The sequence below is a fragment of the Trichosurus vulpecula genome, chromosome 1, assembly GCF_011100635.1.
Source record: "Trichosurus vulpecula isolate mTriVul1 chromosome 1, mTriVul1.pri, whole genome shotgun sequence".
NCBI lineage: Eukaryota > Metazoa > Chordata > Mammalia > Diprotodontia > Phalangeridae > Trichosurus > Trichosurus vulpecula.
Window position 1 is genome coordinate 217,784,193 of NC_050573.1, and position 25,147 is coordinate 217,809,339.

At 37.8% G+C, this 25,147-nt stretch overlaps 1 pseudogene; it reads right to left on the reverse strand.

The window, feature by feature from the left end:
* Window positions 1-20,787: 20,787 nt before the first annotated feature.
* The window catches only part of LOC118836048, a 38,833-nt pseudogene continuing 34,473 nt past the window's right edge, over window positions 20,788-25,147 (reverse strand).

Here is a 25,147-nt window from a genome sequence, read left to right on the forward strand (position 1 = left end):
GGCAAGTCTTCTCAGTGCTTTAGGCAATTCTTTAAATCTCTAATTTGCAAAGAAGGTGCCAACTTGGGTGGAGCCAAGATGCTGGGGTAAAAGCAGGGACTTTCTTGAGCTCTCCCCCAAATCTCTCCAAATACCTGTAAAAATGACTCTAAACAAATTCTAGAGCTACAGAACCCACTAAATAACAGAGTGAAACACATCTCCATTCCGAGATGGCCTGGACGGTTGCTGGGAAGGGTCAGTCTCATTGTGCTGGGAGCGGAGCACAGCCCAGCATGGGCCATGCTGGCACAGACCAGGCTGGAGCAGACCAGGTGGAGCAGGCCTCAGTCACTGAATCACTGAGCTATGGCTCTTTCTAGACTTTTCAACCTACAAACACCAAATACAACTTAGCAAGTTAGTGGCAAAACTCTGTTGGACCTCAGTGAGAAAAGGGCATGGTTTGGCTCCAGCTCTGGGGTGGTGGAGGGGTCCAGAGCTCCAGGCCCAGAAATGGTAAGAGGAAAATCAGGTGGCTGATCAGAGTGGGAGTGCAGGGATCTCTTTGGTGGAACTGAAGCAGGATTGTCTTGCTTTGCCCTGCTTGGATCTGGGTTGCAGTCTTGGTTGGCAGGCCTGGGGTGAGGAGGAGCACTGGTGTGGCAGAGCTTGTGGTGGCTGTGGAGAGGGAGTTCTACTAGCAGTTCCAAGGCAGACAAGAGTGCCTGAGATCACTCACAGACCAGAGCACAGGCCAGGAGAGGATTAAACACCTCTCATTGGATCACACCTCCTCAGAAGAACTACAAATTTATAGGTGCTTAAAGTAGCTCTGAAAACAGCAGCACAAAATCCCTGAAGCTTGGGACAGAGCTATCTCCACACTGGAAGCAGAGTTCCACCTTGGCAAAGAGCTCAAAATTCAAGCAATTGGTTGGGAACATGAGCAGACAGCATAAAAAACCTCAGACTATAGAATCTTACTTTGCTGACAAAGAAGATCAAAACATAAAGCCAGAAGAAGACAACAAAGTCAAAGATCCTGCATTAAAAGCCTCCAAGAAAAAGATGAATTGGTTTCAGGCCATGGAAAACCTTAAAAAGGATTGTGAAAATCAAGTAAGAGAAGTAGAGGAAAAATTGGGAAAAATGAGAGAGATGCAAGAAAATCATGAAAAACAAGTCAACGCCTTGCTAAAGGAGACCCCAAAAATACAGAAGAAAATAACACCTTAAAAAATTAGACTAACCCAAATGGCAAAAGAGGTCCAAAAAGCCAATGAGGAGAAGAATTCCTTAAAAAGCAGAATTGACCAAATGGAAAAGGAGGCCCAAAAGCTCACTGAAGAAAATAATTCCTTAAAAATTAGAATGGAGCAAATGGAAGCTAATGACTTTATGAGAAATCAAGAAATTATAAAACAGAATCCAAAGAATGAAAAATAGAAGACAATGTAAAATATATCATCAGAAAAACAACTGTCCTGGAAAATAGATGCAGGAGAGAGAATTTAAAAATTATTGGACTACCTGAAAACCATGATCAAAAAAAGAGCCTACACATCATCTTTCAAGAAATTACTGAGGAAAACTGCCCTGATATTCTTGAACCAGAGGGTAAAATAGAAATAGAAAGAATCCATGGATGGCCTCTTGAAAAAGATACCCAAAGGAAAACTTCTTGAAATATTGTAGCAAATTCCACAGTTCCCAGGTCAAGGAGAAAATATTTCAAGCAGCTAGAAAGAAATAATTTGAGTATTGTGAAAACACGATCAGGATACCACAAGATCTAGCAGCTTCTACATTAAGGGATTGAAGGGCTGGGAATACACTATCTTGGAGGTCAAAGGAGCTAGCATTAAAACCAAGAATCACCTACCCAGGAAAACTGAGTATAATACTTCAGGGGAAAATTGGATGTTCAATGAAATAGAGGACTTTCAAGCATTCTTCATAAAAAGACCAGAGCTGAATAGGACATTTGACTTTCAAATACAAGAATCAAGAGACGCATGAAAAGGTAAACAGGAAAGGGAAATCATAAGGGACTTATTAAAGTGGAACCTTTTACATTCCTACATGGAGAGATGATATTTGTAACTCATGAGATCTTTCTCAGTATTGGGGTAGTTGAAGGGAATTTACATATATATATGCATATATATATATATATATATATACATATATATATATGTATATATATACACAGAGGGCACAGGGTGAGTAGAATACAAAGTGATGATATTTAAAAAATAAAATTAAGGGGTGGGAGAGGAATATATTGGGAGGAGAAAAGGAGAGATAGAATGGTGTAAATTATCTCACATAAAAGAGGCAAAAAAAGCTGTTATAATGGAAGGGAAGAGGGGAGAGGTGAAAGGGAATGAGTGAACCTTCCTCTCAGTGGATTTGGCTTAAGGAGGGAATAACATACACACTCAATCAGGTATCTTACCCTACAGGAAAGTAAGGGGGAAGGGTTATGAGGGGGAGATGATAGGAGAGAGAACAGATGTGAGAGGGTAGTCAAGAGCAACACTTTTGAAAAGGGACAAGTTCAAAGGAGAAATTGAATAAATATGGGACAGGACAAGATGGAGGGAAATATAGTTAGTCTTTCACAACATGACTATCATTGAAGTGTTTTGCATAAGGATACATGTATAACCTATATTGAATTGCTTGCCTTTTCAAGGAAGGTGGGTGAGGAGGCAAGAAGGGAGAAATTTTGTAACTCAAAGATCTAAAAACAAATGTTTAAAACTGTTTTTACATGCAACTGGGAAATAAGATATACAGGCAATGGGGTGTAGAAATGTATCTTGCCCTACAAGAAAGTAATGGGAAAGGGGAAAAGGGAGAGGGGGAGTGGGGTGATAGAAGGGAGGTCAGACTGGGGAAAGGGGCAATCAGAATACATGCCATCTTGAGGTGGGAGGGAGGAGAGAGATGGAGAGAAAATTTGCAACTCAAAATCTTATTGAAATGAAAGTTGAAGACTAAAAATAAACAAATTAGTCTTGACAAAAGAAAGTGCCAACTTGCATTAGAAGAGGAAATTTCCTCATTTGGGTATTCCTTATTCTAAAGAAATCACAGGTCTATTTATTGACCTTATGCTTAAGCAAGTGATCCTCAAATGTACATATCCTCCTTTAAGTCTCTCCTGAATAAAAATCCTACATTGATTGCCTATTAGACATTTCTATACTGATGTATGTGAGGAATTTCTCACTCAACATATCCACATAACAATTCAATACCTTTCAACTCTAAATACTCCCCTCCCCTACATTTGCATATCTCTGTTGATTGAATTACCATCCTTCTAGTTACCAAGTTCCTGAGCTCAGGTTCATCTTGAACTCCTTCCTCTTCCTCACCCCACATATTTTCAAGTATTGTCAATTCTGTCTCTACAACATCTCTTAAGTCTGTCTCTTTTTTTTTTTTTTCTGCTCACCACCCTAATTCTGGCCCACATTGGCTCTCACTTAAGACTCTAAAAATAGCCTTTTAATTACTATCCCACCTCAAATCCCTCTTTTATCCAATCTATCCACTATATAACTGCTAAAGTGATTTTCCTGAACCATAGGTCTCACCAGGTCATTCTACTCAATAAGCTCTAATGGCTGCCTGTTACCTCTAGAATAAAAAAAAAAAACCCGAATTCCTTTTTTGCATGTAAATGTCTTCTTGGACTAGTTGTTATCTTACTTCACTGCCCTATCAACTTGGTCTATTTACAATTCCTGATAGTACATCTCCCTTCCCCATGACTTTGTATTCATCTCCCTCTCCTGAATATATTCTCTCCTTAACTCTGCCTCTTCAACTCTCAAGGCTTTTCTTTGGTCAGCTCAATTATTAAATGCTCCTTGAAGCCTTTTTCTAACTGTTCTAGTTACTAATTCCTTCTTCACCAAATTATCTTGTATTGATATTGTGCATATATGCCTATATATGCACATGTAATTTACCCTCAAGCAAATGTAAGCTCCTTGAGGATAATGACTATTTCCTTTATGTCTTTGTATCCCCAGTACCTATAATTTTGCCTGGCAAGTAGGCATTTAATAAATGCGTTACTTGACTGGTTGTCCTTTATATGTGTTTTTCTGGTCACGAACTTCCTTTTGTCTTCAGGCATTATTTGCAGAGAGAATAAAGAATTGACATGATTATGTTCCGTCATTAATATATCTCTTGATTTTCATTAGAACATAGTCTCACATTCAGAATATCAACAGCCAAGTTCATCTTTATGGGCCATCTAAAATCAATCTAAAATATCCTTTGTTCTTTTTGAGCTATTATGCCATCTTTGTTAGAGAAATTAGGAAAGGTCACTCAGAAATGAGGGCCTCACTCAAAGAGTCCAACTTCTGGCATAACAACTCACTATTTCAGAAAAACTGCTGGGAAAACTGGAAAATAATATGGCAGAAACTGGGCATAGATCTTACATGGTATACCAAAATAAAGTCAAAATGGGTTCATGATTTAGGAGTAAAGGCTGATGGTATAAGCACTATGGGAAAGCAAGGAATAGTTTACCTGTCAGATTGATGGAGAAGGGAAGAATTTATGACCAAACAGAGATAAAGTGTTACAAAATGCAAAATAGATAATTTTGATTATGTTAAATTGAAAAGTTTTTGTTCAAACAAAGCCAATGCAACAAAGATTAGGAAGGAGGCAGAAAACTGAGAAAAAATCTTTACAACCAGCATCTCTGATAAAGGCCTCATATCTAAAATATACAGGGAACTGAGCCAAATTTGTAGGAACACAAGTTATTCCCCAATTGATAAACAGTCAAAAGATATGAACAGGCAGTTTTCAGAGGAAGAAATTAAAGATATCTATTCATATGAAAAAATGCTCCAAGTCACTATTGATTAGAGAAGTGCAAATGAAAACAACTTTTAGGTACTACATCTCTCCTGTCAGATTGGCTAACATGACAAAACAGGAAAATGATAAATGCTGCAGAGGATGTGGGAAAATTGGAACATTGTTACATTGTTTCTGGAGTTGTGAATTGATCCAGCCATTCTGGAGAGCAATTTGGAACTATGCCCAAGGGGCTATACAAATATGAGTACCCTTTGACCCAGTAATACCACTTCTACAGCTGTATCCCGAAGAGATCATGCAATTGGGAAATGGACGAATATGTACAAAAATATTTATAGCAGCTCTTTTTGTGGTGGCAAAGAATTGGAACTCATCAAGTGATGATGCCCATCAATTGGAGAATGGCTAAACAAATTGTGGTGTATGAATGTAATGGAATACTATTGTGGTATAAGAAATGAGGAGCAGACAGACTTCATTACAACCTGAATAGACTTATATGAATTGATTCTGAGTGAGGGGAGAAGAACCAGGAGAACATTGTACATGATTACGGACACATGGTATCTATAAGGACTGCCTTTGATAGACTTGGCTCTTCTCATCAATGCAAGGTTCAGACGCTTCCAAAAGACTCATGATGGAAAAAGCTATGCACATCCAGAGAAAGAATTATGGAGTCTGAATGCAGATTGAGGCAAAGTATTTGCTCTCTTTTTTGGTTTTGTTTCTTCTTTCCCATGATTCATTCCTTTGGTTATAATTCTTCTTTACAACTGGACTTTTATGTAAATAAATTCCATGCAAAGGCATATGTAAAACCTATATCAGATTACATGCTGTCTTAAGGGGGAGGGAAGAGAAGGAGAAAGAGAAAATTTGGAACTCAAAGCCTTGTGGAAATTAGTGTTGTAAACTAAAAAGAAAAAAAAAAGAAAAAAAAAAGAAAAACTATTTCTTGGGGCTTATTGTAAATAAGTGCAGTCAAACATTAGCACATCCTAAAAATCTAGAAGGCAAATGACACCTTAGAAAGAACTAGAGATACTGTAACTCAGTGTATATGAAGATTGTTAATAGAGAAGACACAACATTCTTTGAAAACAGTGAGAGATAGATATACATCTATTTTTTTAAATTTTATTTTAATGAAGGATGTAATAGAAAATCCACCAGGGCCTAAAATAACAGATTTTATTTTCTCCTAGCCAAGCTCCATTGCAGCTGAAAAAATTGTGCAGAAATTGATTAGGCTAGAAAGATAGATGTGCATAAATAATTGCCTAAACTTGATGAAGTTAGCTCAGGCAAAATAGCTGCAGGCTAGAAAGCTCACAGCCTTCTTAAATTCCATGTCACATAAACGATTATTTCTAGACCCCTCCCTTACAAAACAATTCTTGTTTATCGATCAGCCCAAAGAGGTATTTTATTTTAGCGGAATAGAAAAACAAATCTTCAGAAAGTCAATATGTACTAATGACTTAATTTCATTCAAAAACAACCAGCAGTATTATACTTAAATGTTACTGATTCATGGTTTTGCTAGTTTTGGCTCAGTATATGAGCTTTTAATTTTAATGTACCAGTTCACTGCCTTTTGTAAGTGTTAATGGACCAGATTTTAGATGTTAGGAAGATGGATAAAATAATTTTGCAAAGGCTGTAGTGCGGGAGAATTATGATCATTGCTTTTAATTCAACTATATGCTCTGTTATGTAAGTTAATATAAAGGCATTGACTACTAGTCTTGGTTAATATGAATTGACTAACAAGCTATCTAAGAACTTAAATGTAGCTGAAGTTCAAAGTGAAAAAGTACAAAGAAAACAGATCTTATAGCTAAATGTTGCACTTCTATTATATTTAGAAAAGCAAATCTTTCCATTAGTGTTAGTACTGTTAGAATTCATGACTACCAAAGCAATGTTAAAGTGCATGAAGTTTGAGAGGCTGAAGGGTCCTCAAGAGCTTAATCAGAAATTTGGTGTTTAAGGACTATGCTGATTCAAGAAAGAATTACATAGGTTATTTCAAGTCTTCTAAGACTACATATATCATATTCCTACTATGTGCTTAGAATCAGATGTTAAACTTATTGAAATGTCCTTCCTCATGTGGTTCTGGTCCAAAAAGAGAAAACAAAAGAAACTAAGCTACAGGAGAATCAGAGCAAGGCAGGGTCAGCTGCTCTCTCTGTCTCTGTCTCTGTGTCTGTCTCTCTGTCTCTCTCTCTCTGTCTCTCTCTCTCTCTCTCTCTCTCTCTCTCTCTCTTTCTCTCTCTCTCTCTGTTCCAAATAGCTCCTTTATTGGAGGATGATAATATCTGTTTTTTGGTTCTTTTTGTTTTTAGTTCCCACCTTAGGACCAAGCCTGATCTTTTGGTGATTGAGTGAGTGAAAGCTAATATGGTCCATCTATTGTCAGATGTCTGACCCTAGAAACCATACAGTAATTCACCTTCGTATACCATCTAGCAATTAACCATTTGTACTGGCCATTTTGTCATTTGCCTTCTGAAGCTGCCTTCTTTACTACAGCTAAGACACTGCCCTCCATCCTTGACCTGGACTACACACTCCCAGAATCCATACCCCTATTATCTGGGCAAATTTCATACTCGTCTTTGGAGTTTCAACCCCAAAATGCAGGACAGTTGATTGGTGTCTGAGTGGATACAAACTAACCCAATTAGTCTATTTCTACTAGGTGGTCTCACACATCAAATCATACTTTACTTTCACATCTTTTTCAGTAATCCACCTAAGCCATCTTGTCATCTTTACTCTCCTCCGACCCAACCCATCACAGTCACCACCTCATGCTCTGAGTATATTAGTCAAATAATACCATTAATTCTGGGAAAATGTATGTCAGTTGATTGCCCTATAGATCAACTTATCAACATTGGACTCTTCAGAACAAAATAATCTTCCCTAGTCACATTCTTTTTTTTTCCATTTTTTTAAAAATTTATTTAACATATTTAGTTTTCAGCATTGATTTTCACAAGAGTTTGGATTACAAATTTTCTCCCCATTTCTACCCTCCCCCCCACTCCAAAATGGCATATATTCTGGTTGCCCTGTTCCCCAGTCAGTGCTCCCCTCTGTCACCCCACTCCCCTCCCATCCCCTTTTCCCTTCCTTTCTTGTAGGGCAAGATAAATTTTTACGCACCATTGCCTGTGTATCTTATTTTCTTGTTGCATGCAAAAACATTTTTGTTTGTTTTTGAACATCTGTTTTTAAAACTTTGAGTTCCAAATTCTCTCCCCTCTTCCCTTCCCACCCACCCTCCCTAAGAAGTCAAGCAATTCAACATAGGCCACATGTGTATCATTATGTATAACCCTTCCACAATACTCATGTTGTGAAAGACTAACTATATTTTGCTCCTTCCCAGCCCATCCCCCTTTATTGAATTTTCTCCCTTGACCCTGTCCCCTTTCGAAAGTGTTTGTTTTTGACTACCTCCACCCCCATCTGCCCTCCGCTCCATCATCCCCCCCCATTTTTTTTTATCTTCTTTCCTGTGGGGTAAGATTCCCAATTGGGTATGTATGGTATTCCCTCCTTAGGCCAAATCTGATGAGAGCAATGTTCACTCATTCCCCCCTCATCCACCCTCTCTCCTCCTCCCACAGAACTGCTTCCTCTTGCCACCTTTATGGGAGATAATCCATCCCATTCTATCTCTCCTTATCTCCCTCTCTCAGTATGTTCCTCTCTCATCCCTTAATTTGATTTTATTTCTTTTAGATATCTTCCCTTCATCTTCAACTCATCCTGTGTCTGCTCCCTCCCTCCCTCTCTCTCTCTCTCTCTCTCTCTCTCTCTCTACATATATATATATATATATACACATACACACATATATATATATATATATACATACACATTCACCCATATATATACATAAACATATATGTATGCATATTCCCTTCAGCTACCCTAATACTGAGGTCTCATGAATCATACACATCATCTTTCCATGTAGGAATGTCAAAAAAACAGTTCACCTTTAGTAAGTCCCTTGCAATTTCTTTTTCTTGTTCTTTTTCTTGATTACCTTTTCATGCTTCTCTTGATTCTTGTGTTTGAAAGTCAAATTTTCTATTCAGTTCTGATCTTTTCACTGAGAAAGCTTGAAAGTCCTCTATTTTATTGAAAGTTCATATTTTGCCTTGGAGCATGATACTCAGTTTTGCTGGGTAGGTGATTCTAGGCTTTAATCCTAGCTCCATTGACCTCCGGAATATCATATTCCAAGCCCTTCGATCTCTTAATGTAGAGGCTGCCAGATCTTGGGTTATTCTGATTGGGTTTCCACAATACTCAAATTGTTTCTTTCTGGCTGCTTGCAGTATTTTCTCCTTGACCTTTGAACTCTGGAATTTGGCGACAATATTCCTGGGAGATTTCTTTTTGGGATCTACTTGAGGAGGCGATCGATAGATTCTTTCAATTTCTATTTTGCCCTGTGGCTCTAGAATATCAGGGCAGTTCTCCTTGATAATTTCTTGAAAGATGATATCTAGGCTCTTTTTTTGATCATGGCTTTCAGGTAGTCCAATAATTTTTAAATTATCTCTCCTGGATCTATTTTCCAGGTCAGTGGTTTTTCCAATGATATATTTCACATTATCTTCCATTTTTTCATTCCTTTGGTTCTGTTTTATAATATCTTGATTTCTCATAAAATTATTAACTTCCACTTGCTCCAATCTAATTTTTAAAGTAGTATTTTCTTCAGTGGTGTTTTGGACCTCCTTTTCCATTTGGCTAATTCTGCCTTTCAAGGCATTCTTCTCCTCATTGGCTTTTTGGAGCTCTTTTGCCATTTGAGTTAGTCTGTTTTTTAAGGTGTTGTTTTCTTCAGTGTATTTTTCAGTATTTTTTTGGGTCTCCTTTAGCAAGTCATTGACTTGTTTTTCATGGTTTTCTTGCATCCTTCTCATTTCTCTTCCCAATTTTTCCTCTACTTCTCTAACTTGCTTTTCCAAATCCTTTTTGAGCTCTTCCATGGCCTGGGACCAGTTCATGTTTTTCTTGGAGGCTGTTGGTGTAGGCTCTTGCACTTTATTGACTTCTTTAGGCTGTATGTTTTGGTCTTCTTTGTCAGCACAGAAAGAATCCAAAGTCTGAGACTGAATCTCCGTGCGTTTTTGCTGCCTGGCCATATTCCCAGCCAACTAACTTGACCTTTGAGTTTTTCAGCAGGGTATGACTGCTTGTAGACTAGAGAGTTCTATATTCCACGTTTCGGGGGGAGGTGCCAGCTCTGCCACACCAGCACTGCTCCTTACACCACCCCCAACCCGGACTGGGCTTAGATCTTCAGCAGGCCTTGCACTCCTGCTCTGATCTGCCACTTAATTCCTCCCACCAGGTGGGCCTGGAGCCAGAAGTAACAACAGCTGTAGCTGCCCCACCTCCGCAGCCCCCGGGGCTGGAAGCCGAACCTCGAACTCTTTCTACTCCCACAGCTTTTCCCACTAACCTTCTCCGCAGTCTTTGGTGTTTGTGGGTTAAGGAGTCTGGTAACTGCCGCAGCTCACTGATTCAGGGCGCTAGGGCCCCCTCCGCCCAGCTTCTGGTCTGGATGGTCCACGCCGCCCACGCTGGACTCTGCTCCACTCCGTTCCCAGCTCCCAGCTCCATGTGGGATAGACCTCACCCAGAGACCATCCCGGCTGTCCTGGGCTGGAGCCCTGCTTCCCCCTGCTGTTTTGTGGGTTCTGCTGTTCTAGAATTGGTTCAAAGCCATTTTTTATAGGTTTTTGGAGGGACTCGGTACGGAGCTCATACTAGTTCCTGCTTACCAGCCGCCATCTTGGCCACATTCCCCTAGTCACATTCTTTATGTATTATCTTCTCCAATAAATGAATGGATGAATGGATGAAAAAAAGTGCTCAGTAGGTGCTTCATATATACAAAGCATTGTGATGACCACTGGGGATGCAAACAAAAAAGCAGGACAGCTACAAGGTCTCATCTTCACATAGCTTGCTTCCCAGGATGAGTCCACATAGACTCTACTGGAAACAGGATGAATGTTTGGGAAAGAGAGTGACCAGTATTGCCACTCTGGGTTTCTTGGGAATGTAAGCTCCTTGAGAGCAGGAATTTCTTCTCCTTTTATATCTGTATTCCTAGCACTTAGCAGAAGGCCTGAAATGCTGAATAATTTTTGTTTCATTCATTCATTTATTCAACAAAGGAGGAACTTTGATTCAACAAGTTCCAAACCATAAGAAGAAAGACTATTAGCATCCATCTGAAACCTCAAAAATATGTAACTTGTCACATTACTTTATTGTCATCATCATCATCATCATCATCTTCTTCTTCTTCTTCTTCTTCTTCATAGAAGAGCAAGTCCCTTTCTCCCAATACTTTTAGCGTGCTATTTACAGACTCAGATATATAATTCAGAGACAGCCAAAAAACCAAGTGAGCTGAGAGATTTTCTGAACCATTAGAGAAGCATCATTTCTTTTTTTGTCTTTTTTTTAAAATAAATTTATTTTTTATTTTTTGTTTACAACATTCAGTTCCACAAGTTTTGGGGTTCCAAATTTTCTCTCCCTCTGACTCCTCCCTCCAACCCTCCAAGATGGCATGTAATTCAATGTAGGTTCTACATATACCTTTACATTGAACTTATTTACATAATAGCCCAGTTGTAATGAAGAATTGTAACCAATGGAATGAATCATGAGAAAGGAGAAACAAAACCAAAAAAGAAAGAAAAAAAAGAGAGAGAGCAAAAAGTTTCCCTCCGTCTGCATTCAGACACCATAATTCTTTCTCTGGATGTGCATAGCCTTTTCCTTCATGAGTCTTTTGGAGCTGTCTTTGAACCTTGCATTGATGAGAGGAGTCAAATCTATCGAAGTTAGTCCTTACAGATACTGTGTGTCTGTAATCATATATAATCATCTCCTGGTTCTGCTCCCCTCACTCAGCATCTGTATAAGTCATTCCAGGTTATAATAAAGTCTGTCTGCTCCTCATTTCTTATAGCACAATAGTTTTCCATTACATTCATATACTACAACCTTTTAGCCATTCCCCAATTAATGGGCATCCCCTTGATTTCTTCTTTGTCACCACGAAAAAGAGTTGCTATAAATATTTTGTACATATGGGTTCTTTTCCCACTCGTATGATCTCTTTGGGATATAGCCTTAGAAATGGTATTGCTAGGTCAAAGGATATGCATATTTTTATAGCCCTTTGGGCATAGTTCCAAATTGCTCTCCAGAACGGCTGGATCACTTCACCACTCCACCAACAATGTAACAATGTTCCAATTTTCCCACATCCTCTCCAGCATTTATCATTTTCCTGTTTTGTCATGTTAGCCAATCTGACAGGAGTGATGCAGTACCTAAGAGTTTTCATTTGCATTTCTCTAATCAATAGTGATTTAGAGCATTTTATCATATGACTATGGATATCTTTAAATTCTGCCCTTTGAAAACTGCCTGTTCATATCTTTTGACTGTTTATCAATTGGGGAATGACTTGTATTCCTATAAATTTGGCTGAGTTCCCTGTATATTTTAGATATAAATCCTTTATCAGAGACACTGGTTGTAAAGATTTTCTCCCAATTTCTTCCCTCCTAATCTTGGTTGCACTGGTTTTGTTCATACAAAAACTTTTCCATTTAACATAATCAAAATTACCCATTTTGCATTTTGTAACTCTGGTCATGAATTCTTCCCTTACCCATAAATCTGATAGGTAAACTGTTCCTTGCTTTCCCAAATTGCTTATAGTATCAGCCTTTATTCCTAAATCATGAACCCATTTTGACTTTATTTTGGTATATGGTGTAAGATTGATCTGTGCCCAGTTTCTGCCATGCCATTTCCCAATTTTCCCAGCAGTTTTTGTGAAATAGTGAATTCTTAGCCCAGAAGCTGGATTCTTTCTTAAAGTTTGTTGAGCCTCCTGAGGTGGATGGAAGTGCTAAGACTACTGCTGAACAAATACACACACACACACACACACACACACACACATGCATGCACACACGCACACACACACACATTTCAGTTCACTTCAAGATGTGATTTCCATTTTTGCTGCCTCATATTATTCCTCATGTGTATTGGGGGACCCAAGAGGGAAAAGAATGCAGATGGAAATCCCATTGGACCTGTCATAGCATATTAATACATATATTGGGCCTATCTACTATGAGATTTCTTGCCTTCAGAATATTCAGTAATTAATGATGTAAAGTAAAATGAGAGTTGTTTGTTTTTAATCTACTTTCCTATTTCTTTGATTATCTCTCAATACTGGCAGTTAAATCATGTTTTCAGGAGGATGATGCATACTAATCATTTCATTTTTCCTAGTGCTATCTTTAAGCTACTGCAATAACACTAAAAACAAACAAACCCTTCAGTATTACAAACATGACTTGAATTTTAGAAATGTTGCCACCCTAAGCCAGCAGGTTTATTTTTCAGTATATATTCAAAATATATTACTCCATTATTCCTCCTCCACTGTCCCTCTCCCTTACTCCACTGATCTATAACAGTAAATGTTGTTGAAATTCTAAATTTTGAATTCAAAAATGGATGTCCTTGTAAACTACATGGGAACTCAACTCATGTTTAAGGTAAACAATTCTTATTTCTTTGAGAAACAATCAGAACCATACATTGAATCAGAGAATATATAGAAAATAAACTGCATAAAAGCCATATGAAATTTGAATCAACCAACAAGAAAAGTAATACAGACTTATTTTGATTGTCTAATTCATAAGTGAAATTAAAACTATAATTAAGAAAAGGAAACTTCTAAGGCACAAAGAATTTACAATATAACCTTAAATCCAAGACAAGGAAAGGAATAAATTACCCAGTGACTTAATGACCAATATAATTTAATTCAGTCATTCTATTAATGATGTCTATATCATGAACTATCACATTCTAATTTTCTCATCATTATATAAAATAGTGTCCTGAATCACTGTAGGGTTTGAAATTAAATATGTACAAATGGTAAGTTCTATTACATTAAGTAAATTTTGATATAATTTTATAAGCCAAATGACTCTATCAGGACTGTTAGTGGCTATTTATTATGCAATGCATAGCACTTGTAGCAATAACAATTAAATTCATAGTAGTCAAATCTGAGCACGGTGTTATAGAAAACATTGAACTAGAAGATATGCACCAGAAAACTTGAGTAGAGGCATAGGTGAGATTGGTAAGGAAACCCTTTGAGTTGCCCCCCCATACACACACCTTGATTTCACTACAGAAAAAAATTCTGTAAAAATGATGAATTTTCCAGATTATTCATTATGAATGCCATGTTTTTTGAGGAGCACTGACAATTTCCATCTTGTGATTATGTTGTATGGAGGTAAAAATGTCAGCTGAACTAATGACAAATATGTCAGGCCCTTTATCCTCTGCCCTGTTTGAAATGATTAAACTCATCGAGTGTTTGCTTAATCTATTTTCTTCTTCCATATACCATGCTCTCTGCCTGGGGCAAACCCATCTAATAATTTTCAATTGAATAAAACCATAACTCATGACCCAATAAATTATTAAGGAAGCCTCTGTTGCATCTGATTCATCATTCATCTTGCCACAATGGCAGAAAGCCTACTGAATTCTCTAATAGTCCTTGCTGTGATAAATAGGTCCATTAAAATTTATGAATACAGTGATATATATTAACATGTATTTTGTTACTGAATTATCTGTCAAGCTATGTTTTTCCCCACCAACATGTTGCCTTAATAATTGCATTAAGATAAAAATCTTACCTTCTACTCATGTCATTAAGGATTTGAACCTTAACTCTCATCATTCCACCAAAGATGACATTTTATGTCCCTCCCTTGGACCCTGCTTCAAAAAAGGAGTCTTTAAGATGGGATCTATTTATGTCCTTTGTCATTATTATAACATTATTTTTTCCTTCATCCCAGATCTTACTGCTGTTATCCTATGCTGAGGCCATTAAAAAGTCAGAGGAGATAACTAACATCGTTTTACAAATGACTTAATATCACATAATGAGGAAGGGCAGGATGTAGAGTATTATGGAATGATACTTCAAAGCTAATGAATTAGTAAACCCTATGAGTATTAAGCACTAGCTCTATGTCCAGCTACTATCTGACCATAAATTGAAAAAAAATTATATTCTTTTGTATAGTAGCTGCTGCATCATAGAGATGCATCTATACAGTTGAGATACCTGGTGGAATCTGCTGATATTCTAATTCATCATGAGAACCAACAGGAAAATAAATTATGATTCTTTGAACTGTTGCTACAATTTATTTAGCATCAAATAAAACACAACCTTTTAATGATTAAAAATGGAATTTTTGACTAAAGCAGAGCCCCTGTCATAACTGTAATCTATACACTTCATTTAGCTGTATTTCAGAGTTGACCCAGATATAGACTACCCAGCTTAGCTACAGCGCTTTAGAAATGAAATATCCACTAGTCACTCAAATCACGGCGATAGCTTAACCTCTCTATATGAGAAAGCCGAATAACTAAGTGGCTTTAACAACATCTCAAAGAACTCTGCTTGTCTGTGTGGAATTTTATACTTTAATTTGATTTTTGTTTCTCCCATACACAACCTGGGTACTTTTTAAAGCAGCTTCCCACAATGCATCCTAGATGCTTGAGGACTAGAAAACTCAAAGTTCTAGGAGACATTCAAAAGTCAAATTTCAGAAGGAATCATTCAGTACTCTCTTATTTTATACTCTAGGGCACAGTGAACCGAAGTGCTTTTTTGTAGGGACTAGAGAGACAGCAGAAAAAAAGCAAATAAGCGCATGTGCATGACTGAGTCTCTGATCCCAATTACTTTATCAAAAGATATGTTGCACCAATAGTTACACAACAGCGAAAGTAACAAGATCCTAAAGACACAGAGTATAATGTCTATAAAACATCAGAGACTGGCCTTTTCAACTTCCCTTTTGCAACTTGTCTTCTTTTCATTAATAAATTCTTGGTATTGAACCACAGAATAAGAAAGAAAAATGAAATAGAATAACCAGAGAAAATAAAATTATTATAAAGACAGTTTCCAACTACTTTTTAGACACCTTGACTTGTATGACTAGTAGATATCTTCAACACAGTATGTCTGAAACATAACTTACCTTTCCTCTTAAATTTTCCCTCTCTTCTACCTTCCCTATTACTGTAGAGGGCATTCTCTCAGTCCCTGGGGCTGTCAACCTAGGAGCCATCTTGGATTTCTCAGTAACTCTCCACCACCATACCCAATCTATTACCAGGGCCTGCTGATTTCCTCTTTGCAACACCTCTCAAATATGCTCCCCTCTCTGATGCTTCCATCACTCTAATGCAGCCCCCTATCACCTCACACCTTGATTACTGCAATAACCTGCTAGTGGGCCGGCCTGCTTCAAGTATTTCTCCACTTTAATACACCCATCATTCAGCTACTAATGTAGTTTTCCTAAAGCATATGTCTGACCATGCCAATGCCCTGACCCCAACCCTATTCAATATACTTCAAAGGCTTCCTATTAACTCCAGAGTCAAATGAAAAATCCTGTTTGGCATTCAAAGACTTTTATAACCTAGCCCTCTCCTACCTTTTCAGTCTTCTTATACTTTACTACTCCTTACCACATTTATTCAGATTCAGTGACAGTGACCATTCCAAGAACAAGACATTCCATCTCTTGACTGGGCATTTTCTCTCTCTGTCCCCCCTGGAATATTCTCCTTCCTTATCTCCACATACTGCCTTTATTCACTTTATTTAAGTCCCAGTTAAAATCACATTTCCTAGAGGAAGCATTTCCCAAGCCCTCTTAATTATAATGGCTTCCATCTTTTAATTATTTCCTATTTATCCAGTATCTTATTTATTTATCCTGTATCTTGTCCTCATTGGCACGTTTGTTGCTCATTCTTTCCTGTTTGAGGGCAGGAATTGTCTTTTGGCAGAACTTTACTTGTCGTAAGAACGACAAGAACAAGTGCTTGTCGTATGGTTGGTTGGTTGTTGCCCTCTGTTCTTGAAGGGGACCAAAATGATATCACTTTGCTAAATTCAAATTTCAGTGTGACTAACTGTGGTTGATCAGACCAATACAAGCTCCGAATGCTCTACCACAGATCAGGCACAAATAGTCTGTGTGAACATTTGGGTTGAATACTCTAAATTTGCACATCCTGCATTTCCTTTGAGCTGTTTCAATTATACTTTGCTCATAGAGCATAGCACCTTCTCTGATGTGGGTGTGCTGTGCTGAGTGGTCCTGTGCCAGTGTCTCCCATGTCACACCATCAATACCAAAGTTCTTAAGAGGCACCTTAAGAGTGTCCTTGTACCTCTTCTTCTGACCACTATGTGAACATTTACCCTGTGTGAGCTCTCCATAAAATAGTCTTTTTGCAAGCATGTGTTTTGCATGCAAACAGTGTGAGAAGACCATTGGAGTTGCACTCTCTGAAGCAGACATTGATTGCTTGGCAGTTTAGTATGAGAAAGGACCTCAGTGTCTGGTATCTTATCCTGCCAGGTGATCTTCAGAATCTTCCTAATACAATTCAAATGGAAACGATTCAGTTTCCTGGGATGGCACTGGTATATTGTCCAGGTTTCACAGGCATACAACAATGAGGTTGGCACAATGGCTGGTTGTGTGGGTTGGTTGCCTGTAGAAGTTCATCAGCATTGTACATCAATTTCATGACAGCGTGCTTGACTGGCTTCTGGATAATTCACAATGCTCTAGTCCTTTCCCAGTCACCAATGGAGTGAAACAAGGCTATTTGATTGCCCCCATGCTTTTTAACATGATGTTTTCAGCTTTCAATGAGAATAAACATGGCATCAAGGTTAGCTTCCACACTGATGGTAAATTCTTCAACTTGAAAAGGCTACAAACAAAGACCAAAGTGGAGTGATGGTGCATGGTTTGCTGTTTGCAGATGATTACACAGTCAGTGCAGCCTCTGAAGCTGAGATGCAACAAAGTATGGATCAATTCTCTGCTGCTTGTGCTAATTTTGGCCTAACAATTACCAACAACAAAGCACAGGTACTCCTTCAGCCACCACCACACCATCAATATGTGGAACCATTGGTTACAGCAAATGGTGAAGTTTTGAATGCTGTGAAGAAGTTCATTCACCTTGGTAGTGTAATTTCCAGGGATGTACACATTGACAATGAGGTTGACACACATGTTACCAGAGCTACCTCAATGTTTGGGAGGCTCCAAAGGAAAGTATAGGAGACAAGAGATATTAGACTGACTAACAAATTGAAGGTCTACAATGCCGTTGTGCTGACCTCATTGTTGTGTTGTTGCTTATCATATAATAAGCACTTAAAACATGTTTATTGACAGACTGACTAACTGAAAAGATACTAGAGGCAAAGATACTTGTCATCCCTCATTAATCCAGTGATATAACCACCAGGTAAAGAGCTAGTGTATTGTCACAAGAGGAACATAGAACTACCACTTGCTAAAGATAAGAGATAATAAACACTTTTTAATCTGAAGATATTACTAATGGTGTAAATATTTTTATAGCAATCTGTTGAGGAAATCAAAGTGAATTTTTTTTACAACTAAACCTTGAATGTAGCTACGTCATTTTTTTCATGGAATGTGACTTGTGGCATACATAGATAACTATTTCTTTTTCCTCTGTCATTTGTAATGTTTTTGGACTCGTTGTTTTTTGTTCTTTTCTATTTACAAATAAGAAGTGAGAGTATATGCTCCTGAGACTAGATATCACTTTAGATTCCATTGGCTCCAGCCCCTTCATTTTACAGATAAGGAACTCCCAGAGACATTTAGTGACTTATCCATGGTCACACAGGTTATAAATGGCAGAGTCAAGATTTGAATCCAGGATTTCTGACTCAACATTCATTCCTCTTTTCATGACATACATTCAAACAAATAATGGCAAAAGCAGGACTCAAACCCATTTGTTCTAATTGCAAAGCCAATGGGGTTTGCACCTTGTAATAGTGAGGTACAAAGCAAAGTTACTTTCACAGAATTATTTTTAAGCGTGTTTATGATTCAATTCAATTTTTAAAAATGATTAAGCACCTACTATGTGCCAGACACTGTGCTGAGGATACATATAAGGAAAGGAAAGACACTCCCTGACGTCATGGAGTTACAATCTGATGGAGGAAGACAACACAGAAAAGGAAGCTGAAAATGGGGTTGGGGGACCAAGGGGCCCACAGATGGGACATCTTGTTCCAAGGAGTTGAAACCAAGCAGAGCTGCAGATGCAATGGAGTTAGCTGAAAGTCCAATTCTTTCTATAAAGAAATGCTTGGGAGCAGCTTAGGGCTCCACTGCCCAGACCTCCAATCAGAAAATAGAGGAGATTGAGGAAGATGTTAAGATATTCTATATCTAAGGCTTGAGTTAGCAGCTTGGTGATAAGATTAGAAGTAATCAGTTTATCCTGGGAGGAATTACTTGTTCCATAAAACTGAAACCAAGAACTGCAGACCCAAAGTGGTGATTATAATTATTTGTAAACATGATTATAATAAACAAAAAGGACCGACTACCAAATATTCTATTTAACTTTGTTTTGCTGCCTATTTTTTTCTTCGGTATTAATCATATAGTTACTAAACATTTATTAAATACTTACTATGTGCCAGTATTGTACTAAGTGCTAGGGATATGAAGAAAAGAAAATGACACTCCCTGTTCTCAAGGAACTCACAATCTAACTTTGTAAACTTCCTATTCAGAAAGATCAACTTTCCTATTTACTCAGAAGTCCTTCTTGATCAGGGAAGGGAAAACAAAACTAAAAGAAAAACAACCTATTTGCCTCAAAGAATGGATGATATGCCAGTAATAATGTAAAAAATTCAAATTTATGGGCCTCTATAATAGACCATGTATAATTTTTTAAAAAATTACAAACACCTACAAACTAATATGCAGCTAAAATTAAAACAAAAGGGTTAATTAGAAAATACTCCAGTCTACTATAAACCATTGCTAATGATATTAAAATGTGCTTATTTAATGCCTCTTTGTTGTTTTAATCATGATATTCAGATTACAAAACCACAAACCTCCCATATTTTCTTCCTCCTCTTTCCTGTGCATATCAGCTAAATCACCATCATAGATTATTTTGCAGTAGGAATAATTAGTGTTAGAAATCAAGCCAAATGTCTTTATTGCTTTACAAACAAAAACCAGAAGGGAAATATGAGTTATGGAGCAAGGATGGCCCATAAAATATTTTTACAATTAACTATGCTCTAAAGGCAACTAAAGAAAAACAAACCATAAATAATGTGTCGTGTGTGATAAAACATGAGCACATTTAAATCAAAATGTATTTCATAGTGACTATGAACATTAGTTAATGACTACTTATTGATCATTTGCTAAAGACACTTTACTAGGCATAGTGAATGGATGCATAAGAAAAAGAAGGCATTTGCTACCCTCAAGAAGTTTGTTATCTGTTTTGAAATAATAAAACATATGTAAATGGAGCAACTTGACAAAAATTGCAAAGGATTTTTTTTAATTTTCCAAAAATTTATTGAAGCAGTAATGGGGGGTCAGAGACTGGCTGGAAATTTTAAAAAAGGACAATTTTATGGTATTCAAAAACACTTCTTAAAAAGAACTGTAGTACAAGATATCATTGTAAACTAGATTTTGTTGTAAACTTTCTAAATCTTTTATGAGGGTCAGTTAATAAGAATTAAAAAAGTCTTCCATTATAACTATCCAAATCTATCTTGTGTTCTTGGAAAACTGCAGAAAGGCACTTAAAAGCTATTTCTTTAATATATGGAAACTCTGCTCTTCTTGCTAGAAACATTTTATTGCACTCAGTATGCACTTTTCATTCCAGATCATCATAGTGTTGAGAAGTTTCATTGATGACCTTTCCATCTCTAGTTTCAACAGTCTTAGTTAGGTATGTTGGTTTCCCTCAGAGTCAGGAAAGAAAAAATTTGGAAGAAGCAAAGTAATTTTGCTCTCCTTTCCCTCTGGCAGTTTCCTGTAGGTAGCTGTCTCAATATCAAGAGTCATCCTGACATTCAGCAGGTCTTTATATTCACAAAGGTGAGGAACCATTTCTTTTCCATCTGGATTTCATCCTGCACGTGACTGATAGTGTCTTATTCCTTTTCCCTCATCTGGCCTACTGAACAATAATAGTAATAATTTTTTAAAAGCCTGGCCTAGGGAATCATTGTTTCTATTAGCTGTTTCAAAGAGGTCAGTAAATTTTGGCTTGTACATTCCTCAGCCTCCTTATGGTTCTTGGCAGCCATGCTTTTACGTTATACTTCTGATGGACATCACACAGGGCTGCGGTGAGATTGGGGTTCAACAACATCCACGATGATGTGAATATGTTATTCTTGATTCTGGGCCTGTGGATCTTAGATTTCCTTATCATGAAGTTTCTTCAAGAAGATAGTCTCTTCTTGTAGGGATTCAACTTTATGTTCTAGGTCTAGACTTTCTAAGGAAGCCTCATCAACATTCTGTCTGAAAAAGTTGCAAGGTACTCTCAGCTTCCCCTCTCTGTAGCATCTCCTCTTGCAACTTCTCCTGGAGTCTCAGGATGTCCATGGCCAGGTTGTCCTGTTCCATTTCCACCTGAGCTTCATCTTTGGTGAGCTGGTCCACAGGCCAGCACAGCTCCCGCATCTCCTCCTCCTGCAGGTCCCTCAGGCATGACATGCCCTGACCCTTGAGATGCTCAAGTTCAGCCTGCAAAGTCTTGTGCTGCTCCAGAAAGCTCACCTACTCAATGTAGTAGATGAAGTGGTGGTTCAGCTCCTTCAGTTCCATCTTCTCTTTGGTGTGATGTGTTCTTGAGCTCCTGATGGCATCAGCCAGAGGGAAGAGCACCAAGTCCAAGAGCAATATCACCCCAGGGACCTGGTAGCTCCTTGGCAAGAGCCTGGCTTACTCACCATCAGGGGAGGAGTACAGGCTGCTGCTGGTGCTCTGGGAGATGGGACTGCCCAGGCTGTACAAGGTCTTCAAGGTCATGTAGCTGAGGCAGCCACCTGCCCCAACTGCTGCTGCTGGGGAACATCTAGCAGTAAAAGTACCTGGTAGACATGACTGGAGGGCTGCTGGAGCTAGTGGGTAGTGCTTGCTTTATAAGCATGATCGGCAAGGAGTGGGGCAGTGGTGATGATGCTAGCTACAGTTGGGTGCCAAGACCTGCATATCTGGAGAGGCCGAGAACCAAATGAATGTGTTAATGGATTTGTCAAAAATAAATAAATATATGCAGAATAAGAAGAAAAATTCAGAGTGGCCTTGTGCTTCATTTACTCTATGTATTCAATTTTGGCAAAGGATTTCTTGAGCCACCCAAGGCCTAGATCACTCTCAGAATTAATCTAATATCCTAAAATTCATTTAGATAAACACTTCATCTGTTACTGGTTTAACTCTCCATGTATCTCTGTGAATGTTCACAAGGCTGAATCAAAATTCATCCAGCTCATTATAAAGTACACACTATTTCTCATAAGTACCCTGTCATTCTCTTTTCAGTTGACCCACAAATAAGCTTATAATCACAAATTTTGATATTTTTATCTAAATGTGGGTAGTTACTTCAAGATGGGGCACTCATATTGTCTTTTCTCTAGAATTCTTAACATGTCCTTGAAACCTTTGGAACAAGAGGTCTGTCTATCTATTTTCCCTTCACTTGGTGCATGACAATTCTACTTCCTTTTTCTTTCATGAGTTAACTCTTCACTGGCAATGTTTTACAATGGCTGCCAAGTGGCACAGCAGATTGAGCACTAGGCTCAGTATCAGGAAGACCTGATTTCTAAATCCAGCCTTAGGCACTTATTAGTGATGTAACCATGAGCATGTCACAACCTTTTTTCTGCCTCTATTTTGTTGTTAACAGGATTTTACTGAGTTAGTCTCTAACCTGCAAATGACAAAACAGCAGGCCACGAAGTATCACTAGTTAGGTAGACATTTAATTGATTAGTTTCATTATGAGGAACAAATTTGCAAATCAGTAATTCTCCAGATCAAAATTCCACCTTGCTGAAGTGAAGACAGAGATTAAATACATAAATCACAATGGGAAGGTAGAGGGGAAGGTGGATTACAAACAATTGTTCCAAGGACTTGAGCAATTTCCCAGGAGAAGACCATGAGTGGAGAACAATAAAACAGTTCTGGAATCCTGTGGTAACAATATTGCTCAAGTCTTTGGGACTCATTACTTGTTGGATTGCAGTGCCAGAGTTCTGTGATGGGAACAGGTTCTACAGTCTTTGATTTGCTTTACTTACGGTATATAGGCACAAGAATGCCAGTAATTTTGGGAGCACGGTCAATGTTTGATTAATCATTTCATGCTGTATTTTGAGATTCTGACTCATAAGAGAGGCAATTCTGAAAAATCTAATCTATTGGTATATTCATTACATATATCATATTGATTATTATAAAAATTATCATTTGTTTCACATTGTCAACTATTAAATGGAGAAAATACTAACATCTATCTCCCAGGGTTGTTGTGAATATCAAATGAGACAATATTTGTAAAGTAATTGGCATAGAATAGCTGCGTAATAAATCACTTTTTTCTTTCCTTCCTTTCACCCTTCCTCCTATTTTCTTTTCCTTCTTCTTCCCTCCTTCCCTTCTTTCCTTCCAGGTTGTACTTGTCTACCATGTACCTCTTATTTTCAATTCTTTGACTCTTGACTTCAGAGACTTTGTTATTCTTACATATTCCCCACCCAGTCAACATGATGAGAAGAATCCTGATAATGAAGAAATGAGTGTTTGGTTTTTCCCCCAGGTTTCTCCCCCAGGGAGAAGCTTGGGGTCATTAAAAGTACTGAACAATTTCCAAAGTTCTTTGAGCTTATTTTCCTCTTCATTAAATTCTGGCACTAGCTCAATGACCACCCCCATCCAATTACAGAATTTTTATACTGAGGGGCCAGTTTTATGGGTTTCTATCTATCTGGACAATAAAAATTTTTATCCAATTCATTTTCTTGTGTAAATAAGCCAAATATTTGAGGGATTACAGAGATCATTTTAGATATTTTCTCATATTATTTAAGGCTTGATGAAAATCTGAACAGAAGGAACTAGAGGACCTCATCATCATCTATTAGGAATTCTTCTTCAAAAAATTATTCACTATGATCAAATTGATTTTCTACCAGTGTTACAAGGATGACTCAACATTAGGAAAACAGTAAACATAACTGATCCACTAAAAACAAACAAAAAAGGTCCTAAACCACATTATTATCACAATAGATGGAGAAAAAGTTTTGGCAAATACACTGTTCATTTCAGCTAAAAATCCTACAAAATATAGGCATTAAATATCTTATTTTAACATAATAAAGAGATCTATTCAAAAAGCAAAAGCAAACATGATATACAATGGAGAAATACTAAGAGTTCCCAATAAATATAGGAGCAAATCAACAATGCACTTTTTTGGGGGGGAAGGGTAATTTGTCATGGTTTTCCAAAAGCCTGCAAAGCAATAAATGAGAAAAAAGAAAAGGCAAAAAGATAGGCAAAGCAGAAATGAAGCTGAAAATTCACTGAATGTATGATGGTTTAATTAGAAAATTCTAGGGAATCAGCAAAGAAAGTAATTGAGACAATAAATTTACAGGACACAAAATAAATCCATAAAAATCAACATGATATCTACAAGCGAATAACAAAATATAGGAGGGGAAAATATAAATAGTAGCCCCATTTAAAATATCTATCTAAAATAGCTATCAAAGCACACTCAATTATTTTATTGATCCAATTTCAAAATATTTCTTAAAGAAATTAAGAACAACTTAACTGGAATGATTGATAGTGCTCATGGCTAGGCCAAGTCAATATAATAAGAATGATAATAGGGACCCAAGATGGTGGCTGGAAAGCATGGACTTGCCTGAGCTCCCCCCCACCTCAGATACCTCCAAAAACCTATAAAAATGGCTGTGAACAAACTCTAGAACTGCAGAACCCATGGAATAGCAGAAGGAAGCAGGGCTCCAGCCCAGGACAGCCTGGATGGTTGCTGGGTAAGGTCTATCATGCATGGCGCTGGGAGTGGAGTGGAGCAGAGCCCAGCATGGGCTGTGCCCAGACCAACCAGACTGGGAGCCAGGCGGAACAGGCCGTAGGGCTCTGAAACTGTGAGCTGTGGCAGTTATGAGACTTCT